The 4,181-nt window shown below is 32.2% G+C and overlaps 1 long non-coding RNA gene across 1 annotated transcript; it reads right to left on the bottom strand.

Moving 5' to 3' along the window:
• Nucleotides 1-228: 228 nt before the first annotated feature.
• On the bottom strand, nt 229-1,980 carry LOC111420546 (uncharacterized). Its single transcript, XR_002707095.2, has 3 exons — nt 1,886-1,980; nt 1,457-1,787; nt 229-1,374 (listed from the first exon to the last, which is right to left on the bottom strand). It is a non-coding gene; the product is annotated as an uncharacterized lncRNA (long non-coding RNA).
• Between the last annotated feature and the right edge of the window lie 2,201 nt (nt 1,981-4,181).

Raw genomic sequence — 4,181 nt, 5'->3', positions numbered from 1 at the left:
GAATAATTACAGATGTTATAGTAACATCAAATGTTATTATAACGGTCGATGAATTTGAATGGAGTGATGCGTTGAGCCATATATCTAGATGCGAACTGTAGTGTACTAAAGACTGCATTAATTGATTTTGGAACACAATTTCGTGAAATGATGGCGGCATTGGATATACGAACGTTTTGCAGCAGTATATCGATACTGAAATAGCGGAGTGATTTCATGCCAACGCCAACTAGCGATTGAGTATAGCAAGGAAACACACAAACTATTCTAATAAATGCTAGCTAAAGGAGTCGTCAGTCCTTCTTCTTCGCCTTAATGTGTTTTTGCGTTGCTTCACCCAAATTAAATGAAGTGACTCTGAAGAATAGGTATCTTGTACCCAGAACAGACACAATGGATTCGCTGACTAATGTTTCATCTTAAGATACCTTCCAAACCCCTTCGTGGTAATGTGCATTGGTTACAAATATTATTGGAACAAACGCTAGAAAACGTGCTTAAATTTACAAATTGCTGGACTAAAAATAGATCCGAAAAGTGATTTGTGCAAAACTTTTACACAAGGGATTTATCTGTACAATAACGTAAATAGTCTGTAGCACGTTGAAATTAAAGAATAGAAGCAGCTTCGTCCAACGTGTGTTTGATGTGCTGAATGAATTTAGCGATGATTTTGTTATTTATGAAATATACACTACGAATATGATGGATATGAGTGACTCGAGTGGTTGTGTTAGTTGATTATAATGTAGTGTCAAATGATGCTACAGCATTCAAAAAAGGTCTTTTATAATATCTTATACCTTCGTGAAGTTGAAATCGGAGAACAAACGCTGTTCACTGAGACTGCTTGACAAAAAAATTGCTGAAACAAACATTGCAAAGAGGAAAGTATGAGACACCATTGATGAGCAAATCGTGTATGTGAAATCATCTCCATCGAAGAGAAAATGGAAGAATATTTTTGATATGGTAAAAGAAAGAAAATACCACAAATTGTCCTTTCAAATAGATCAGTCTGTGATGTTAGAGGCTGGGTACAAATCGTGGTAGACAATAGATTCATCACTGGAACCCGTGTTCACTGTAAACTCGAGTTCCAAGTCTTTTACAATTTTATCCAGCAAATGCAGAATTTCTCAATAGTTCCCGGTTGATTTATAATGAATTCGGTTGAACCTTTCCCTTCTGGTGCGTTCAGCATTTATCCGGGTTTCATTAGCATAAAATATTTCTCGGCCTTGGTTGCGATATTCTTTAATTTTGCGTAGATAGTTTCAACGCCACAATACTATGCCTGGGTTTTCTACAAATTTATAGTTTAGTCTACATTTTTCATAAATAAAACTGTTTTTTAATGGTATGTAGAGCTGTCTGAAAAAAGGATGAATTAAAAATGTACTTAATAGACAATATAATAGCGAGAACTAATGCATAAATGATATTATATACTTACAGCGTACACTTTGTCTAATGTTGATAATTCGTATCTAAGAAAAAATGAATTTACGATTTATCGTATTTTCTTTCTTTCATCCTCGTCCATCATTTCAAAACTATTCTTCCGCTTTCTCTTCGATGGGGGAGATTTCACTAAGCCGATTTGCTAGATTTCCTTTTTAGTTTTCAATATTTCCCTCTTTTCAAATCCAACGGTTTCAGAAACATTATTTGACAATAATATTTTTTCGAAAATCCTTCGTTCTCAGATTATAACTTAACAAAGGTATAATAAAGTATTCTTTTTTGACTGCAGATAATTGGTTTCCCGTGGGACTGTAATGGGACTGAGAAGGGTAATAGTTTATGATAACGTATAAAAAGGGTTGATTGCGAGTTACACAATATTTCCTTCTAAACTTGGATGAAGTATGGTTACACTTACCTTTTCAATCATTATAATCGATACAATTTTATTTTGTTTTTGTCATGTTCATTTTTTTGAGGAGTTTCGGTAATTTCCGTTTCGATTTTTAGTTTTGACGTGTCCACCTATAATTTTAGTATTACTCCTAAAAACAACAACAAAATTTCTAACTTTCTAGTTAATTGTAAACATAAATTCGAAAAACTACAACTTAATGGTGTGTATAAAATCTTATGTAAGGTCTGTAATGCCGCATACATTGGGCAAACGGGCAGAAATTTAAAAGTGCGATTTAAAGAACATCTAAAAAACGACAATTCCGCAGTTTTTAGACATTTAAGGGACAACGACCATCAAACAGACAGCAAAAATATCCTACTCCTTCATAACTACCCTAAATCCAAAAAATTGGATCTTTTAGAGGAAATGGAAATTATTAAATTGAAAAATGACGCAAACTATATTACTCTAAATGAAATTACCGACGTCCCTCACACACGAATGTTTCTGAATTTCGTAAAAAGACCAGTTTTTCCATGACTTCATATTCAATACGTACAATTGTTACAGATACCGGTTGTTAGTAACCTTTCATATCGACCCGACCACGTTTCTCTTGTATTGTGTGTAGTGTTTTATATCGTTATTTGATCTTAATTGTTAACATATACTGGGATAGATATATGTTTGTATATATACGTATGTATATGTGTGTATAATCTTAAAATAAATGAAGCGTTTTTTAACTCTGTCCATCGTTCGTTTTAGACGGTAAGAATTTTAACTGTTATGTTTCTTGACGTCATATTGTATTTCGATTTTCTGTTTTTAGTTGCGCCTGAAGACGAAAAGTAATTTTTTGAAACCGGTTGCGCAGATAAGCAAATTAATTAATAAATACTAATTCTTCACACATTTTTTTTTTTTTTTTTTTTTTTGTGTTTTTCATTAACTAAAATTCCTGAAGAATTATGGAGAAATACATTCCTTTTAGTTTTGACGTTTGTTCAGTTTACTGAAAATTTCTATATTTATGTGTATGAAGGCAGTGTTTATCGTTATCTTACTTGAGAATGTGTTTTTTGAGACTGTGTAACAATTATTCTTTATATGCGAGTATCATTAAAAGATAACTTTAACGACCTGATTTGTAGCGATAAAAGTTGGTCATTTATGAAGTCGTCAATGTGAAGCGAACGGAGTTAAAGTGTAAGATACGATACGATCTTGAAAAAATTATTTTTGAAAGAAATATTTAATGATGGCGTAGTAAGTGTACGATGATAAATATTTTTATGTTTCTTATAAGCAAGTTATTAGTTAAACTTAATATTATTGAAAAAAAGAAGGCCACAATCGCTACTATAGGGACAAATTAGTGATAAATATAAAGTACGCATAAAGATGTGCGGTAGTATGTGGGTATTCCCCAAGTAGCTTCGGACCTTCCTCAACGTCCGATTTCCTTACCACGTTTATATTCCACATATTCTTATTCCTTTACAATGAGAGTGTTTTTAATAAAAAAACAAATAATTTAAAATCTCTTAACAATTACAAAAACGTTTTTTACAATCTTTAAGAGAAATAGTAGTTTAATGATTTGATTGTTTTTAAAAAAATATTCATAGTACTACTTTAACAGGAAAATATGAAAATTCCATTGTATTGTACACTGCCATGGTTTGTTACATATATACGTCGTATATCCATTTAACTTTAAAACAAGCTATGGAAGATAACATGGTTACATTTGACAGTTACATTCATCACTATCTCGTGTGGTATCGTTGAATCGACTTTTCTCTATCGTTCTAAATTGACAAAACATTGTCCGAATAAAACTATTAATAATATTGCGATAACAAAAATGTATGCTGACAAAAAATTGAAACTTGTATATTTAGTAGAGTCAATAAATATAGACGACGACGATGTACTTCTATATACATTAAAGGCAAAATTTTTTTATTGAAGGGAATATGTAATTTGTCCAGCGAGCAATAAGTGTTTGTAATGACAACGGAATCTTACAAATCACGTAGAGTCGTACTATTACTTAATTATTATAGATCAGGAGGGCAAGTTTTGTCTACGCATAGTAAAGGTGACATGTTTGGGTTTAAGTTCATTGATTCTGATTTGCCACGTTCACATGCACACCTAAATTATGTTGAAGTTTTGCTGATTTCTAGAGCCAGATATTACGTTAGTGTGAGGTGTCAACACTGCGATGTAATCAACATATGCTGCAACAATGGTACTTAGCGTTGACGTATGCAATGGATTCATTACTGGATCGAGAACTTTTCCT

The sequence above is a fragment of the Onthophagus taurus genome, chromosome 1 (genome assembly GCF_036711975.1).
Source record: "Onthophagus taurus isolate NC chromosome 1, IU_Otau_3.0, whole genome shotgun sequence".
Classification (NCBI taxonomy): Eukaryota; Metazoa; Arthropoda; class Insecta; order Coleoptera; family Scarabaeidae; genus Onthophagus; species Onthophagus taurus.
Note: the sequence above shows the minus strand (reverse complement) of the source record. Positions and strands in the feature narration are given on the sequence as shown.